The sequence below is a fragment of the Bactrocera neohumeralis genome, unplaced genomic scaffold (assembly GCF_024586455.1).
Source record: "Bactrocera neohumeralis isolate Rockhampton unplaced genomic scaffold, APGP_CSIRO_Bneo_wtdbg2-racon-allhic-juicebox.fasta_v2 ctg984, whole genome shotgun sequence".
Taxonomy (NCBI): domain Eukaryota; kingdom Metazoa; phylum Arthropoda; class Insecta; order Diptera; family Tephritidae; genus Bactrocera; species Bactrocera neohumeralis.
The window spans coordinates 16,336-36,362 of record NW_026094773.1 but is presented as its reverse complement, the minus strand read 5'-3'; the positions used below and the strand labels follow the sequence as shown (position 1 = coordinate 36,362).

At 33.2% G+C, this 20,027-nt stretch overlaps 1 long non-coding RNA gene and 1 pseudogene across 1 annotated transcript; one reads left to right on the top strand and one right to left on the bottom strand.

The window, feature by feature from the left end:
* Window positions 1–8,374: 8,374 nt before the first annotated feature.
* On the bottom strand, window positions 8,375–9,408 carry LOC126767589 (putative nuclease HARBI1; annotated as a pseudogene).
* Window positions 9,409–18,465: 9,057 nt separating this feature from the next.
* Window positions 18,466–19,538, top strand: LOC126767591 (uncharacterized). The gene is made up of 3 exons (XR_007669124.1): window positions 18,466–18,934; window positions 18,996–19,172; window positions 19,232–19,538. It is a non-coding gene; the product is annotated as an uncharacterized LOC126767591 (long non-coding RNA).
* The last annotated feature ends 489 nt before the right edge of the window (window positions 19,539–20,027 follow it).

The window sequence follows — 20,027 nt, the reverse complement described above, 5'->3', positions numbered from 1 at the left end:
ATTTTCCAAACTTCGCTTCATAATCTTCGTTTGCACGAGGATTCTTTCCTTGGTAAATTTCGAAGTTCACCATATAGCCCGATGGAGTGCAAAGGGACCAAACTTTATACCCAAAATGTAATGGTTTGCCCTTGATAAACGTCTTACATCCGTGTCTGCCAAAGTAGGAAATCATACTTTCGTCAAAGGATAGATTTTGTTCGGCATGAAAATGATCAATCATTTTTCCTTTTAAATGATCAGTCAATGGTCGCAATTTCCACATTTTATCGGGATTGCCGTCGCCGTTTTTTGAAGATGCATTAGAGTTGTCTTCGAAGTGAAGATTTTGCAAAATTTCCTGAAATATATTTCGACGCATTGTGTTACTCACTAAGCTGTTGCGAATATCTTCATCTATGCTTGGGTTAGGTCTATTCTGTCCGATCGCATACATTACGCTTTGTTCGCAAATGTGTCCCAATAATTCATCATCGAAAAACTTTTCAAATTGCTGATGCGGTAGTAAATAACGACAATCCTCGTAATTTGCATCTGGGAAAATGGGAATAAGAGATGACGCATCATCTTTTATCCATTGAAATGTTGTTTGTTTATTACTTTGTGGCAGTGAAGCATTTGAAGATTTTGGTTGCACTCTACGTAACCGCTTTCTGTCTGGTGATGTACAATTGGATGATGAAGGTTGACCATTAAAATCCATACTTTTATATTCTTTTTCCACAATAACGACGGGCAAATCTTCGATATTTGGAGCTAAAGAATCCAAGATAATTATTATTATGTAAATATGAAGCAATATTGTTTTCAAACATGCCTCCAATTTCATTTTCATCAAAATTTTGTAAACGTCGTCCACTAGCCATTACAACTTCACATCTGCTTTTAAGCTGAGCGGGACAAACATTATCTGGTATTCCCCCAGATTCGTCTTCCGCATCATCTTCACCAGATATATTGCCATCCAGAGGGGGTTCAATATAAATAGTAGCTGGTACATCATCTCGATCACCTGCTTCGTCAAGCTCTTCTATAAAATCAAGCATTTGTTGCAACGATAAACCTCTAAGCAAAATAAAACAAGAACATATTCAGACATTTGTTTAATAAAAACATAAAAATACTTCGTACAAGATCCAAAATGCAAAGAAAATCACAAAAAATTAAATGAAACACGAATAAAAAACCTGTCCCTAGGCGACCCACGGTTACCATATGGTAACGCCTAAGGTAAAATGTAAAAAAATAGTAAAAACCAACTATTTTTTTACCTAACTGAATTCACATTTTATGGTTTATTTATTTAGCTTTCGATTGGTATTAATAATTTTAAAGTCTGTCGAAATATAAGCATTATATAAAAGCACTTACCGACATGCCATATCGAAAAACGAGATTTTTTCACCTTTGCTTTCGTCAACTTATTTTCAGATACGATAATTACTCGAATTGAACTCCCAATAATTCAAATTTCACAATTCTGGAAAGCTGCAAATTTTTCGCATAAGAAAACGGTTTGTAGTTTGTAGTTTTGTAGTGTAGCTTTCAAGTTATTTATGAAAATGTAACATGACATTTTGCGTTACCATATGGTACGCGTGGGTTATTTCGGGTTAAAGCAAATGTAAGTATATTTTTGTTAATATATTATACAGTCAGAGTCATAAGTCTACAAGCAGTCAATATAAAAATGTTTGTTTCAAAATATGTCCAAAATTTATTTATTTTTTTAGTTCAAGTTGTATTTTTCTTATGTATACTGAATTGAATGTAGAATGCTGGCGCCAAGTTTCTTTGCACGTGTTCGCAAGGCAGACGAGTGAACGGCACTTTTCCCTTTCTAGGTAACAATACAAGCGATCAAAAGTCTACGATCACTAAATATACTATGAAGGCGTTACATTGTAAAATTTAAATTGTTGTTCTTTAATAACGAGTTGGATATCCACGGCGCTTTATGACCTCTGCTAACCGTTTTTTCATCGAACCTACAAGTTTCGCTGTTCTCCTGAGGTGTTATTTTAGACCACTATTCTAATACACCCTGCGAAATAAGTATAAAGGCACTACAAAAAGATTTCTTAAAAAAGGAACTTTCTAATATTTTGTGAATTTATTTATGAATTATATTAATGTATTTCAGAACGATTTAAAAAGAAATGAACAAAAATTAAATTTTTAACCCTTTGAGCTCCAAGGAGGAAAAATTAAAAAAAAATTCAAATCTAGTGCGAAATAATTATAAAGGCACAAGAGTATTTTAGTTTCTTAGGTAAATATTTATTAATTTAATAAGAAGTATGTCCTCCGTTATTGTTTAGAACTTCTTCCAAACGCTTTGGCATTGAGTTAATGAGAGAATGAATGTACGATGGCTCAATGTTCCTCCATTCTTGTTGAATTTTTACTTTGAGCTCTTTAATGTTCTTAAATTGACGTCCATGACTGAAAACCTTACTCGCTAGCAGTGACCAGAGATTCTCAATTGGGTTTAGGTCAGGACTAATCGCAGGCCAATCGAGAGTTGGAACTCCGCGGGATAATAGGAATTCTTTTGTCTTCCTTGAACGATGGATTGCTGCGTTGTCCTGCTGAAAAATATATTCTGGAACAGATATATCTTCTCCAAACGATATTAAGACATCATCTAGAAGCTGGATATAATAAGCGGAGTCCATCTTGGTGCTAATGAAGCAGATAGGTGTGGTTCCTCGGTAATTTATTCCCGCCCAAACCATTAGGGAACCACCTCCAAAGTTTCGGCGTTGACGTTTTTGCTTGGCAATGCCTTTCTGGCGCCAATACTTATCTGCACCATCCGGCCCATCCAAATTAAATTTCTTCTCATCCGAAAATATTACAGTTTTCCATTCTTCATCCCAACAAATATATTTTTCAGCAAACCGTAATCTAGTCAATTTATGCCGAGGTAGCAGTGCTGGTTTGGAACATTTTTTTTTCGTAGGAGAGAGTTAAATCTTTTTTTAAAATTTGTTGTACGCGTCGCACACCTACTCCTAAGTCCATTTCTCCAACTATCTCTTTTGCGCTTAAGTTTTCCTTCACTGCAAGCCTGGAAATCTCCCTTTTCGTCCTGTTGTCGATCCTTGATGTCCGTCCTGGTCGCTTTTTTTTCCCATATAGATGGCCCATTTTTATGAAGTTGTCGATGACACAGCTAGATCTGTTTAACCGCCTCGCAATATCGCGATTCGACCGTCCCTCTTCATGACACGCTTCAATTTTTCCCCTTTCCTCAAGGGTTAATGGTTTGCCGCGTGGCATTCTGAAATGTTTACATATTAAATATAAAATACTTGTGTTATTTATTAAAAATTGACTAAAATAAGAGATACTTACTTGTATTTCCTTGTAATGTCAGTATAATTTTTATAAAATATTAATTTTCACACTGCCTTTATACTTATTTCGCACTTACGAACGGTTTTAATCGCGTTTTATTTTTCATACACACACAAGGATGAGCAAAAATTATCGATATTGCCTAAAGTTGCCACAGAATTCAATTACGCATTTGCAAAAAAAAGTTATTTTGTGGGTTGCAAATCAAGAGAGTAATGATAAGAAAAACATCCGCCTTTATACTTACATATTTCGCAGGGTGTATAACGTTTTTAAGCTGCTGTGTACTCGATATTGAGTGATTACCTATCATTCTTTCCAAAAATGCCCGTAAGTGCTCGATTGGGTTTAAGCCTGGTGACTGTGGAGGTGTGCATAGTTGTTTGGGGGCGTTGTAGAGCAGCCAAAGCCGTACGATTTCTGCAGTGAGCTTGGGATCATTATCTTGTTGGAAGTGAAACCTGTTTGTCAATCCTAAGTTTTCAGCTCTCGATCGCATATTACGCTTTAAAATGTCTAAATAAATACACCTATTCATTGTAGTCTCCACAAATTCTAGGTTGCCGGGGCCGCTGGCTGACTTACAACTCCAGAGCATCACCCCACCACCTCTATGCTTCACAGTGGAATAAAGATTGCATTGGTTGAAAGCTTCACCTCGCTTACGCCACACTAATTTGCGTCCTTTTATACCGAATACACAATATTTCGTTTCGTCGCAGAAAAGCACATTATTCCAGAACTCATCTGGCATATTTATACATAAACATTTGTTTGCGAAAACAATTCGCTTTATTCTATTAATCCGTGAAACAAAAGGTTTTTTTCGTGCTACCCTACTATGAATCCCAGCCCGTCTCAAAATTCTTCGCGCAGTAACGACAGAAATATTTTTTGCGAGCCTTTCCTGCACATCACGTGCAATTGCTGATGCAGTTATTCTCGGATCTTTCTTCACCACATTCAGGATTGAGCGACATTCACGGTCCGAGAGTTTCGGTGGGCGACCAGATCTAGGCTTTGACGTGATGATTCCCGTACTTTTGAAGTTTTTTATTACGGTATAGACCGAACAGTGCGATCTTCCAACCAAATGTCCAATTTCCCCAATTGGATTTTCCTTAGTTCTAGAATTTAATGATAACAGTTCTTTCGTACTGATTTCTTTTCGATTAGCAAAAGATTTTACTTCACTTTTCTGATAAATTAAATCAAATACAATAAAATATAATTAAAATTTACTCAAATTTACATGAAACACGCACTAATGCCCTGATATTATTAAGTGTTTGTAGACTTTTGATCGCTTGTATTGTTACCTCGAAAGAGAAAAGCAAGTGCAAAGAAACTTGGCGCCAGCATTCTACATTCAATTTAGTATAAGACAAATACAACTTGAACTCAAAAAATAAATAAATTTTGTACATATTTTGAAACAAATATTTTTATATTGACTGCTTGTAGACTTACATATGACTCTGACTGTATATGAATAGTTAAAAAAGATTTGATGCATTTTCTTTACAGAGAAGAACGTCGGGGCGTGTTACGATTGGCCAAAAGAGGCGGTTACTGCACTTAATGCAGCAGCACTGCAGCGTTGGAAGAGGCCAATTTATGAAACCAAACGCGAGGAAGGAGCACGAAGAGGTTTGGGCTACCGTTGCTGCTGAATTAAATGCATTGGGAGGGTCCCACAAGTTCCCTAATCAGTGGAAAAAGTTAAAACTAAAATATTCTTGTGTATAGCATTACAATTTACATATGTATGTGTGTTGGTTTTTTTTAGTGTTGGATAGACTGGAAATCGGCAGTCAAGAAGCTGCACAATGCCCACAGAGCGTTCGCCAGACGAACTGGAAACCTGCCGTTGCAGGACGGTCCAAAACCGTTGGATACCATGGAACGGGAAATTCTGGAGTTTTTTTCCAGCGACATGATGGACGGTGATGGGCTCACTCCCGAAATTGGTTTGTCGGTGAGTAACGTCTGTCAAAATTTAAAGTTGTGATTATATGTAAATGTGATAATAAAATTGGTGTATATTGCAGACAACTGCTGAAATGGTCGATGTTACCATTGAGGATGAGGGTGATGCTACTGCCAACATTGGGTTGGACGTAAGTAACATATTACAAAACTAAAAACTAAGCTATTTAGTGATCCGTTCGGAATGCAGCTGAAAGAGATTTTGTAGAGACAACACAAGGAGCACATGGGTGTTTTAAATGGAATTCACGATACACTGAGAGCTCTGCTGGAAACCATGACGGAAGGTAACAATTTGCGATAAAATTTGTACGTTCTTTAAATCTCATAAATATTCCTTTTCTTCTAGCGACTGTTGCATAAGGAGTAGGCACAGCAAAATATTCATATTTTCTAAATATTATATTCATTGGTTGGGGCCAAGGCTTTGCGTATGTACACCAGTGGTCGGCAAGTGCCGAGTGCACGCATACAAAAATATTCTTGCTTGTGTGTGTGGCAAAAATACTCATTGCCGCTGTCAAATTGTACACCCAAAAAATTTTGCGCGCAAATAATATATGTATATTTTTTTGAAAATTTCACAGAACACTTTAAAAATAACTGAGAATTATTAGATATTAAAAAATAAAAAATATCAGAACTGCTTTTCGAAAATTTGAAAAATCATTCCCTTGTAAGGGGTAGATGTCTGAAAAAATGTTAAACGTATTTTGAATAATATTATAAAAATGCACAAAGCTAATTCGATTCACCTTGCAGTGCTAGCGCTCCGTAAATTGGCGTGATAGGCCGCGTGGATTATATAAGTATGTACATATGTCATTTTCAAGCTTAAAAATAAAACACACTAATCCACAAATTTGCTTACTTCTTTGTTTATTGTTTACTTCAGGTATTTTTCATTAAAACTAAGAAAAAAACGTAAATGTATTTCATTTCACTAAAATAATAAAAAAAAATAAAAACTTCAATTTGTTAATCATAAAAAGTTTATACATACATATGTAATCCGCACAACCACTGCAGGGTTAAAAATATGAATATTTAATTTAAAAGAAATATTATTAATATTATTTGAAATTATAGGTTAACTTTGCGTTTACTATTTGCACCTTAAGTTTAACCATTAAACAGTTTTTAAAATGTCATCTATATTTACTATATCAGTTTTGTTAAGTTTAATTCTCATGAGGTCTTCTAAATTCGTGTCTGTTAAACGATTCCTATGTTTGCTTTTAATGATTTTTAATACAGAAAAAGCGTTTTCGCACATATAGGTGGTGCCAAACATTGAATAGAGCTTATATATTTCGGTTGTGCAATTCGGGTATTTTTTTTGCGTACTAGTTGCTTCCAAAACTCCTTTCCCGTCGCCAAAGGTAATGAGACATCTTCTATCATTTGTTGTATTTCTTTTGTAATTGCAGGGCTTTGATTTTGTACATCAGAAACATAAGTGTTATTGTGAAGGTCTATAGCCGGTAATATTTTATTAAAATCTTCAAATCTCTTGTTTATGTTGTGAAATATTTCTTCACTTGTTGTAAAGAATTCTTGAAATAAATAATCTGAAATACATAAATTAAGTGATCCAGTTTTCGGCAGTGAGCTTATATTTTTATTTCTTAATATTTGTAATTTTCTTTTGAAATTGTTAATAATTGGAAATAATTCAAATATACATATGTTTATTTTCGCCCTGCAGTGCAAGATTAAGTTCATTAATCATATTACAAAAGTCAGTAAGGAATGCTAGTCTGATTAAAAAATCGTTCTCGCTTAAATGACCCGATAATCTTTTAGAATCTGGAGACTGATCCAGTTTTAAGAACTCTAAAATTTCGCATCGAAGTTCAAAAAACCTTTCTAGACTTCTTCCTCTGCTAAGCCACCTTACTTCTGTGAATAACAATAAATCACCGTAGTCAGCTTCAACCTCCTCAAGAAATGTTTTAAATTTTCTATGATTTAACGCATTGTGACCCCCTCTTATTTTATTTATAATTTCTACACATATTTTCATCACATCATTCAAGCATAAATTTTTAGCAAATAGGGCTTGCTGATGTATAATGCAATGAAATGTTGGCACATCAATATGTTTGGTTAAATGCCCAATAAAGCCCTTCTTTTTTCCCACCATCACCTTTGCTCCATCCGTGCAGAGAGCACTCAATTTATTTTTGTCAATAATTGAAAAAACTCTCTCATTAACAGCTTCCCACAATGTTTTCCCATTTACATGACCATGCAAAGAAACTAACCCAACAAAATCCTCATGAGTAACCAAATTTTCGTGGACTGTTTTCAAAAAAATTATTAATTGGCATGTATTACCTATGTCAGTACTGTCATCTAAACAAATAGAAAAAAAACAAACATTCCTGAAGGCGTTTTTTCAAATCCTCAAATAAAAAATTTTTGCTGTACGGCGATTAAGAGTTCTGGCTGATAATGGAATCGTTTCAACAAGCAAAGCCATATCTTTCCCACTTTGGCCAAAGCAATTTAAAACATTTTCAAAAAGATTTTTTACAAAAGGACCGTCTTCATATGGACGACATTTCTTTGCAAATGCAAGCGCAACAACATAAGAGGCTTTTAATATTTGGCGTTCTTCACAATTTTGATTATGATATGGCTGTTTTAAAAATTTATTGAACACTTTGGCTTTCATTTCGACAAGTAGTTCCGCTCTTTCATCATTTTTGTACTTTTCATAATCAAAATGGTGTGACATGTAGTGCCTTCTTAAGTTATATTTGCTGCATTTTGCTAATTGTGTCGAACAAATGTAGCATTGCGGCTTTTTTAAATAATTTTCAAAAAAAAAAAACATCAATTCCCAAGAATTGTCAAACATATTTTTGCAGTGTATTTGAATTAAACAAGCGCTCATAATGTTGCTTTAAGAAAAGTCAAGCAGAGACTAGCTGCTTTGTGTATACAAATCTCTTGCGTACATGTGAATTGCCGATCGTGTCTGTGTAAAAACACGATTGCAGTCGGGCCCGCGGGTCTATGGACTGTTATTATAATATATATTATAAAAAATAAAGAGTTAAACATAATTTGCAAACAGTATCATTTGGAGTGTTCCTCATATTTTTCTGAACACCACTGTATGTGAATTAACTACAAAAGTGGTTTCTTAAAATAGTATTTCGTTTAGCTCTTCCTTCATTTAAAATGTTAAGTAATGAACCATTGTCTCCATGCGGAGAATTTTCAAGTGGATCAACTTCAGGAAGTGGAAAATTATATCTTTTTCGAATATTATGTAGCGTACAGCATGCATTAATTATTGATCCTGCAAATGAGGGGTTCACCGTTAGGCCACGGTCTTGGGAAAGGCACCCAAATAATTTTTTTAAAACTCCATTAAGGCGTTCCACACAATTTCGAGCTCATGCGTGAGAATCGTTGTAGCTTTGCTGACTAATACTCTCTACATTTCTGAATGGAGTCATTAGCCAGGGCTGCAACGGATATCCAGAGTCTCCAAGCAACCATCCTGTTGACCCATTGGCAGTGTACTCATTCAGCATATGGGACTTTAGTGTACTGCTTTCCCATATGTAGGCGTCGTGCGTACTTCCCCCATATCTTGCAAAGCACGCCAGGATATTAAATCAAAGTCGCACACTAATTGCACATTTTTGGAAAAATATCCTTTTCGATTAATGTAGCAGTGTTCTACTGCAAGTGGTGGCTTCTTAATTTTGACGTGAGTGCAGTCAATCGCTCCTAAGATGCCAGGAAATCCAGTAGCAGTGAAGCCTGGAAGTGAACATAAACATAAGCCAGCTATAAATAACCATTAATCTTCAAGATTATAACACTTCAATTGCCGTTGCTTCACAATATTCTGCTGCTCTAAGGTAGTTGGAAAAATTATGTAACGTTGCGCCATATGATTTTGCAAAATCCATCGGCTTACCATAGTCTTACTTATAGGGCAAACAAATGAAATGATCCTGTAGCATAGTAATGCAGCGCTACACACAACCTAGTGGAGTTTGGAATAAATGTACTTCTTACTGCTGTGTCCATAAAAGGCTCGATTTCCACAAGGAGTGCCCGTACTGCAGTTCTGCTGAAGCGGAATAACTCAAGAAAACAACGCGGCTCGGGAATGCTGAATGGAACTGTCGAGTCCCTTAAAGTGCGCCTTTGTATTCGCAACATATTCCTTCTGTCATGCCGTATTACCAATAAACTCATAGCTGAAACACAATCAATTTTTATTTATTAATAAGAATTAAATATTTGTGCACACATTTCTATAATGCTTACTTTTCTCAATAATAGTTTCTCAAACATGAAGTTGTCAGCCCGATTCGATAGATTTCTTGTCGATTGGCGTTCCATTTCTCTCACTGTTTCATATTTTGTCGACTTATGCCAGAGAACGTACATTTATAGAGAAGGTTCAGGGTGTGCCGATTGTCAAAATGTTCCTCTTTTTGGAGGGGTTGAGTTTTCTATTAGTGGATCTCACCAAAATAAATTATTAGCGGATTGCACCAATATTTAACATGGAGGGGTCGAAAATAACAGAATATATATGTATGTACATGCGCTTTTCGGTTGAGGATTGGTATATTAGATTTTTTTGATATACATATGTATGTTTTCATGGAGGAATTGCGCCAAATGTATTTGCAATATACATACATATGTATGCGCTTTTGGCATATTAGGCTTTTCATATTTATGTTTGTACATAGATTTTTACGTATATATGGATATATGGTATATAATATAGGTAATATATGTTTTAACGGGGAAATCGCGCCAATAGGAACCGCAAAAGCTAATACAAATGTATGTACATATGTGTGTATTTACAATACACCCAACTCTTTTTTTTACACGGTTTGGAAGTTACGCGGTTGATTGTTTTTTTTGTAAAAAAGTCGACGGCGCAAGACCTTTCGGAAAGTAGTCTGACAGTTCAAACCATCGAATAATTTGATGAATATCTTCAGTGATGTTACAGACTTTAGTCCAGTTCATCGCAAATGCAAAAATGCAAAATGCACTTGTTATCAAGTAGCGCGAATAAGTATGTAGTTACATACATATGTATGTAAATATTTTTTCTTTATTTCTCCTCTAGTTTTTCTGCTCTTAATTTTTGATTAGCAGATTTCTTTTGTTTTTTTGCTCTTCCAATTTTTACCTGTATGAGTCATGTATTTTAAGTTTTAATGCTCAATAAAATGCCATATGAACATACAATTTGTATGCATATCTGAAATTTTATAGTTTTCAACATACAGTGGCTCACAGTGAAAATGGTCCACCTGTAACTAAACCCCTTTAACTGTTAAAAACCTAACAAATTAATACATATACCAAAAGTTCTTGTGAATTGGATCAGTTCAGTTTATTCAAATTACAAATTCAAAAAAACATTTTTTTTATTTTATTAATTAATAAATTTATTCGTCAAAAAGGATATCCAACAAAATATTAGTAATAAATTTAATAGCACTTTATTTAATAGTTGCTGTAATGGACCATTTTCACTGTGACATGAATTTTTCTCTTATTTTGTTAAATTCTTATTTTTATGAAAAATGTAATTGAATTAAAAAATGTTTTGTTATATTTATAATTGGAATAAATTGAACTTATCAAATTCAGCAAAATTTTTTGTATTTATAATGATTTTTCAGATTTGCTTGCAGTTGAAAGCACTTGTTTACATGTGGACCATTTTCACTGTGAGCCACTGTAAGTATTTTACACGGTTTTTCGAAGTAAATACATAAGTTCTTTATTTCATCTTACGCGGTTTTCAGATGACATCTAACGTATTCCCCATTTTACTATAGGAAACGCCTCTGTTTTTACACGGATTTCTGAGGAACGTATCTACCGTGTAAAAAAAGAGTTGTTGTACATATGCATATGTTTGCGCTTTTTGGCTGAGTATTGGCATATTCGACTTTTCTGATATATGCTTGTACTTAGATTTTATATATGTACATACATATGTATATGTACGCAATATGCAAGAATGATAGAATACAAGATTACTACAACCGCCATTATGAAACGTCATAGTTACGTGTTGAGAAGAAGAAGAGTGAAAAACTGTCAAATGGCTTGCAAATTGTAAACAGAAAAGTAAACACTTTTGTAAATTCGCAAAATATTATTAATTCTTTCGATTTTAATAAAAAGTTTTAGTGAAGCGATTGAATATTGTTGAGTGAAAAGATTTGGATCATTTCTAAAGAAATATGTATATCGGCCTATTGATAATAAAATTGTCTATTAAGTTGTGATTCAAATGGAGAAGACGTTTCTTGTGTTGTATATAAATATATACATATATTATAAGTTCAGATGTATCAGATGTATGAAATTATGATAAAAGAATTGTGAAATTATTAATTTAGTATTAAATATATCATTTCTTTTGCAAAAAAACACCAATTTTTTGGCAACTTTTCAATCGGCCGGAAAACTGAAAAAACTCGTTTTCGATCCTTTAATTGCATAATAATTATTACAACAAGCCACTGCACATTTCATTTTAAAAAATTAATATATTTATGCTTAGAAATTTAAATAAATACAACAGTACACTTACACTGGTTTTCTTCATTTGAACAATTTCCACTCATGCTACTCTATTTATTGTGGATGTGCCTAAAACTAATTGTATACATATTTTCTCGCAACAATATTCTAAACATTCCTCTGAAATTTTTCCTGCAAATACGAATGAATTAATATTATTTTGGGAATTTCAAAAAGTGTTTACTTTTCTGTTTACAATTTGTATGCATTTCTATGCTTGTTCGTCTTAACGCATAAGTGTGACGTCACGAAATTGTTGCACAATGTGTTTGTTTTTGTAAGAATTGTCAAGAGCTAAACCGAAAAAAACTAACTGTAAACTAGTGTCGTAATCTTGTATTCTATCATTCTTGCGCAATATGCAAGTAGTTAGATTATTATATGTACTTACGTACTACATAAGTTTTTGCGGGGAAATTGCGCCAAAACGAACCACAAATGCATGTGTGGTATGCAGGTGGTTTTTGGCTGAGTGTTTGCATATTAAATTTTTCTGATATATGTACATAGTACATATGTTTTCATGGAGAAATTGCGCCAAATCTAATGATAAAAAGTACAGTAGAATCGAGCAAAATTTGGAAATACAGTAGAATCCGATTTGGAGCGTCCATGTACAGCTTTAAAAAGTTAACTTTAGGTTAACGTTTTTGAACTTTTGTATCTATTTTTTTCAAACCCAACCGTTTGTTTGGCAAGATAAATAATTGTTATGTTTTCCCCGAATTTCTATGTAAAAAATTATTGTCGAAATATTAAAACACTCTTGGGACATTTTGGTTAACTTTTTCGATATTCTACTGTGCGTACATACATATGTACATATATGTATGCAATATGTAAGTAGTTAGTTTTTTCTAATTGGTGGTAATATATGTTTTAACGGGGAAATCGCGCCAAAATGAACCACAAATGTACATATGTATGTATGGTATGCAGGTGGTTTTTAGACGACAAAAGCTAATACTACATGCTTATGTACATATGTATGTATGTATGTAAATGAAAGTGCTTTTTGGATGGGAAGTACTTGTATACATATTTGCGTCAAAACCAACGTTAAAAAGAGAAGAATGTTCATGATTTGAAAAAATTCTTGTACATACATATGTACATACTTATGTATATTATATGCTTAGATTTTTTTTAATTGTAAGCGGTAATGGGGAAATTGCAAGTTAAGCAGAAAATTTTCAACGAAATTTTAGTTTTAAAAAAATTTCGACGCGTGAAGTCTAACTCTACCGTTCGTTAGTTAAATAAAATTATTTTTATTAATTTTTATTAATACAAACTTACATACTTATGTCAGAAAAAAGAAAGTGCCGTGTTCGCGAGTGCCGGTGCACGCGTAATCATTTTTTTCTTTCCCCAGCGATCCGGAGCAGGCAATAAAGTGGGTGGAAAACCTGAGGATCGCACCACCGCTGGACTTACCCGCCCACAATGCATTCGTTTGCATAGAGCACTTTGAACCAAGTGCAGTGGGCGTGAGGAAATTGAGGGCAAATGCGGTGCCAACCCTCAACCTCGGTGAGTTTTTTCATTTTCAATATATGTATTTAATTATTAATTTAATATATGTATGTACATACATATCTAATTAAAATGTGCGAATAGTGTGAATCTCAATCTGCCATCCCGATATCCATTTTTTTTTTGTTGAGTGGGTTGGTGTTGTGTCGTGGTGTATCAAGCTGTTTATTGCAAGGGTGCGCCAGTTTTTCCCGGGTAGAGTAGGTGGAGGCTTATCTCATATAAGCAATGTTTAAAAAAAAATTGTGAATATAGTAAATATAATATAGTGTCTGAATATAGTGATTTAATTATTGTAAAACTTGTGCACTATATTCAGATTTTTGATGAAAAAATATATTTAAAATCGATTTAAAATGTGTGTGCGAATAGTGTATAATAGTGTGAATAGTGTGAATAGTCTGCCATGCTGGTGTATCAAGCTGTATTTTGCAAGGGTGCGCCAGTTTTTCCCGGTATAAGCAATATTTTAATAAAATGTGTAAATATAGTGAATAAATATAGTGTCTGAATATAGTGATTTTATTATTGTAAAACTTGTGCACTATATTCAGACTTTTATGATAAAATATATTTTTTAAAATCGAATTAAAATCGAATTAGATTTTTGATGAAAAAATTTATTTTTGTGTACAATTTAGTGGAGGCTTATCTCATATAAGCAATATTTTAATAAAATGTGTAAATATAGTGAATAAATGTAGTGTCTGAATATAGTGATTTTATTATTGTAAAACTTGTGCACTATATTCAGATTTTTGTAAAAAAAAAAGTGGAAAGAAAAAAAATCATTGCACTGACCAAATACACACATTTGATTGCAGATCTATTCCACTATTCGCAATATTTAGCATTTTATTTGTACGCATAAGTATACATATGCACTTCATCGTTCCCGTTTAACCCTTTCGGGACGGAGTTTTATTTAAAACCCGGAAATAGTCTCAACAAAAATTTCTGCTCATACTGAAAGACTGAAATTTTGTCCTGCATACTCAGAAATCCTAAAATCGTCCTTTTATCCTGGGACATATAATCCCAATAAACATTTACTGTGGGATATAAAATCCCAATAATAGTTTTTAACGACTATTGTAAATTTGAGAAATAAATAAAATCTTAGAAAAATAGCTATGTACATTGTTATGAAATTTCATATTTATTATATATATATAATTATTCCCAATTTTATAAAATGAACTCTAACTTACCCTATAATAGCAAAAAACACCACTAAACAATTAAATGCAACAAAACGAACACTTTTTTATGCAAACAAATGCAAATTTTGTTGATCACGCTTTTATTTCGACCGATTTCAGCAAATTAGTGAAGACAACTGATCAAATTTCACGTATATTGCGAAATACTTTGCGTCTATGCGCTGAAATTTACCGCTATCTTTTTGTTTACAATTAAAAATATACACTTAAATCTGTTTGTGGTACTAATTATATAGGCAATCGCATGCAAGTTAATAACTCTGTTTGAGTTTTGTAAGCAACTACGGGCAACTGCCCGTGGTCAACTGCCTCCTTTTCTTTATTACATTTACAATTCATCTTAATTTGACTCCTAAATAAATATTCGATGCAATCGTCTTTGTATTCTTCTAATTCTTTTTTTATGGAAGTCTTTTTATATGTGATATCATTTAGACATAAAATTTCCTTTTCTTGTATGTTTAATTCTGCTTGATTTATATTCGGTATAGGTTGAATGTATATTGATTGATAGGTCTCTTTAGTAAAACTAGGAATCTTTACTAAAATCACAATATTTTCGTTTTGAGTGACAATTACAATTTTGATCTTACCCAATTTTTCAAAAGGTATATTCAATTTTAAACTATCGTCATCTGAAATAATATCTCTACTTAAGAGGTTATTTTGGCTCGTCATTATGATCTTTTTTATTCTTACGATATTAGTCTCAATATACAATAAATTCCCCAACAGTTTGTTTGTCCACCGTTCCTTTGCTATTTTATTGAATTCTGAGCTAACTGCGTTTATATTCTGAAATAATTTCCTGTAGTGATTGTTAGTATTATCGCTAATAGCTTTAATTTGGTAGTTAAATTTTTCATTAATGTTTTTCTGAACATTGATTTGTTCGATTGCATTGTGCATTGATTGTATTTATTTCTAATTTGCCTTCTATTTCTTGACGGTCTTCGTCGTCCATGACGCCATAAATATATTTAAGACCTGTCCCTATAATATTAACTAATCCCCTTTTCTCAATTCTATGATGTGGGGTGAGTGTATATACATATCTGAGTTCTAATATGCTTAATTTTAGCCATTACAAGCGGATTTGGTTCTTTTTCTTTGAGTGTCATTTCCTCTAAATTGTCAACTATTTCTTTGTACATTGTTGTATTAATAAGATATGTAATTCTGTCGTATTTTTCAACCAACTTTACTTTTTCTAGGTTCAGAAGGGAATATCCATTCCCGTGATTGAGATCCATGATTTCGATTTGAGCTGTGATGAATGGCATTGCCGTATAAAGTATGATGATGTATAACATTGTGAACCTAAAGAATTTAAAGATTTAATATTATCTTTATGTATTATTCTGATTCTGTTTTGTATTTTAATTGTATTTCCTAAATCTTCTAATACTACTTGTCTTTTGTACTTGAGGTTCAATTTATTTCTTTCCCCATAAATTTTTTCATAAATAATATCTCCTTTCTGATAACTTTTCTGAAGCCTTTTCTTGTTATGATGCTCTAGCATTTTGCAACACATTTTTCATATTATCGTGAGGCTCTTTATTAAATAAAATGTTGCAAGGTTGTTTTTTGAGTAGAATTTTGGCGGTTGGTTGTGCGATGATCGTCGTTGGAGGCCGTGTGTGAGGTTTAGATGAAATAAGATGCTTTTGGCGAAATTTCTGATTTACAGAAATGTTTTGATTCTTTTGTTTTATGAGGGGCTTTCAGCGTTTTTTATGTGGACGTATGTTTGCTTGTTGTTCGCTCGTAATCCGTTTAGACGAGGCGCGTTCGATTGGCAGTAGGCACAAACACACACTCGAAATTTTTTCAATAATTTTCTAAGTGGCGCTGAGATTTTTTGATTATGTGTCTCTTTTTGGACTTAGCGTTTTTTGAACTTTTTTTTTTTACTTTTCTCCTCAATTGAGGATACTTGATTGTTTTTCAAACGGTAACACGGGGATTTTTTGTCCCCTTAGATGGTTACCGCCAAAATTTATTGTTACATTTTGGTCCGCCATAGATTATTTCATCTCCTGGCAGGATCGCCTGTTAATAACTCTGTTTGAGTTTTGTAAGCAACTACGGGCAACTGCCCGTGGTCAACTGCCGTGGGCAACTCCTTGTGGTCAACTGCCTCCTTTTCTTTATTACATTTTCTTAAATACAATATTTTGCTTAAGCCTAGATACAAATATTAATCTTACATTCTAGGAAGTATATCTACAATCCACTTGAGATAGGACATATGTAGGTCATACATATGTTATAAGTGGGAAGATTCATCTTACAATCTATGAGTTACATTTTTGGACCACCTAAGGCGGACAGTAATAGAAAGTACCATATGGGTTACATATTTATAACAGAAATACAATATGTTCATGTAATATGAACTGGTGGTATTAACTTGCACAGTAAAGAAAATACGAAAGTTAGAAATTTGGTGGGATGTATTATCCCAGTAGTCCCGAAAGGGTTAAATATTGCACTGCTAACTAACACAACTTTCTTTTATACATACATATGTACATATAGATTTATAATATAGTTGTGTCTGAATATAGTGATTTTATTATTGCAAAACTTGTGCACTATATTCAGATTGTTAAAATGTAAAAACTTGGGTATTCAATATATCGAGGTGTTTACTATTTAGAGTGGGCACAGTTGTACAGACTACTGACGTCCGGAACACGTAGAGCGCGACAGACTGCAAGCGACATTTGTGAGATATTAAAATACACACGTTCTTATTAAGGCAGCTGCACAACTATATAACTGTGTCCATAAGAACGTGTTTTTATATATTTCACAGATACAGCTGCGCGTCAATGATGCATGTTTGTGAGTATATTAATATATACACAAAATATGTTCTTGTATGTTTTTAAGCATGTACGCATTTCATTGTACATTTAGAGTGTAGTGCTTAACAACATATACATATCGTCACTGTGTCCATAAGAACGTGTGTTATCTTATTGATTTTAATAAATTATAATACATACTTACAAATGTCACTTTTTCAGTCTGTCGCGCAAATATAAACCAGATTTTAACCAATGTGTAAATTTTTTTCCATACATAAGTATGTCAGTATGATAGTTTTGTTCCGATGCATTTAAATTATCACAATGAAAATGAATATCCGACCATGTACATATGTATGTATTATATATATAGAAAATACTATATATAATTTGGATACATATGTACATACATACTATAAAATTCGATTCTCATATTATAATTGCTCAATGCTACGCATATTTGTACATATTAAACATGTAGTTTAACAAAAGCACCTATACATACATATGTACATATCGTCACCTAAAATGCAAAATAATGTATCATCAAAACATTCGAAATTGATTATCTTATTGATTATGATTTTTCAAATTATAATAAAATACTTATATAAGAATATTTTATATATTGTAAGGTCACTATCAGCTGATGTTATGTAAACAAAGGCACAGCTGAGAGGTGCCACTGTAGAAACGTCCAGTGTAGTCCGGGGTTGAGTTTCTATTGGAATCCAAGATGGCCGACTTTTAACCGGAAAATGGTTGCATTGCGTTATTTTCTTAAAATTTATGGAAAAGTTGTCCCAAAAATATTGGTTATATATAAAAGTTTAATATATTTTCAAAAGAAAATCGTTTTATTTTAATATATATTCTTAAAGATGAGAACAATATGAGCAAATACGTGAAAAATTAAGTTTTTTTATTTATGCCTCTTTTTAACTTACCACAGTAATAAATGTTCACCACAGAAAAATGTTACGAACAAATAAGCAACCATGCCGAATAGTGGGGTTCAGATTATGCTCATTCACAGCCATATTTACATTTTTGCCAACGAAGGTTTTTGCAAGACAATTTGTTTGAGTTTATTTCATGGTTAAATGCTTTACGATGGTTTATTTAGTTTTTTGAATCTGGAAGAAGTGTTTACAAATTTCCCTTGGGACGATGAACAACAGATCGGCTGATATTTCATTGCAATAAAAGTACGAAATAACTAAACATGGTCTCGTTAATATTGCTGCTTAATGGGCGCTGTTCCAATTTTATGATTTAAGAGAAGAAAAGGCGATACGGGATGCTGTGAAGTACTCAACTGTAGTTAACAAATTAGTTGGTCGTGAATTCGAGACAAAATTTTAAACTCAATAAACTCGTGGAGGGTGCACGTCGCATTGCTAGGTAAGCTAAAATTAAACTTGATTTCAAAAGATTTACCAAGTATTTTTAAATTTTTTTATAGAATCAGCAAAGGAGCTGGTGTAGAACGCTAGTCCCAAACTAATGAGCTTTGTGCTTGAGGATGGAAGCAACTTTTTGAAGAGCAAATACTACTGTGAGCACATTCGAATGTTGCACAAGCTATTGTCAATTGCGCAAAGGATCCCGATTCTGCTGGTCAGGTTAATCAAGCTGTTGGGTAGGTTTTGAGCAATATTGAATATACATAATGCTAAACACTTAACACCCACCTTGCAGATCAAAGCGTTACCAGTTGAGCGAATTAATTGACTGGTTTCATCGTGTTATGCGCAAAATATGCGCATATCGTGCTGCGCAATATTATGATGCCGAATTGGAAGAGTGGGAGGAACCAGTTCCACCAAAATCGACAGAAGAACTACGTATGTTTGCATAAAACTACTATAATGGCAACAACGCTAACAACAACCAAGCAAATATAAAACAACACTCATCAAATGAAAGTTGGTGGCGTTGGTGGCCAAGCAGCGATTTAAAAAGAAATATTTGCATCTACGCGAATTACAATTCGTCTTTACATCTAGTGAATTATGAATATGAAAGTATATAACTAATCGCAGTTATTTGTTTTTATTATTGCATTTAGTTTTACTTTGTGAACAGCAAAACTGGCGGACCCTTTTTCTTCCGATTTTATAATTATAAGCCCAAATAAGAAGTAAATTGTAACTAAATGTTTTATTTAAGTAGATTTTATTTATTGTTTCTTTTTTTTACATATTTTTGTGCCTATGTTGCATTTTCCACACCACCATGAGGTATGCAACTAGGCGCGTTACCGATTTTTTTGGGTGTTCGGTTCCCCCGGAGGCCTATTTGCACCCATATACCTTAAAACTAAGTAACAAATATTTACAGAAAATTAAAATTGAAATTAAAAATAACAAAAACAATTCATTTTGAAAAAAACGTAACAAAAACAATTCATTTTGAAAAAAACGTAACAAAAACAATTCAAAAATATTGCATAATAAAATATATAAAAATACATACATAATATTTAATATGTACA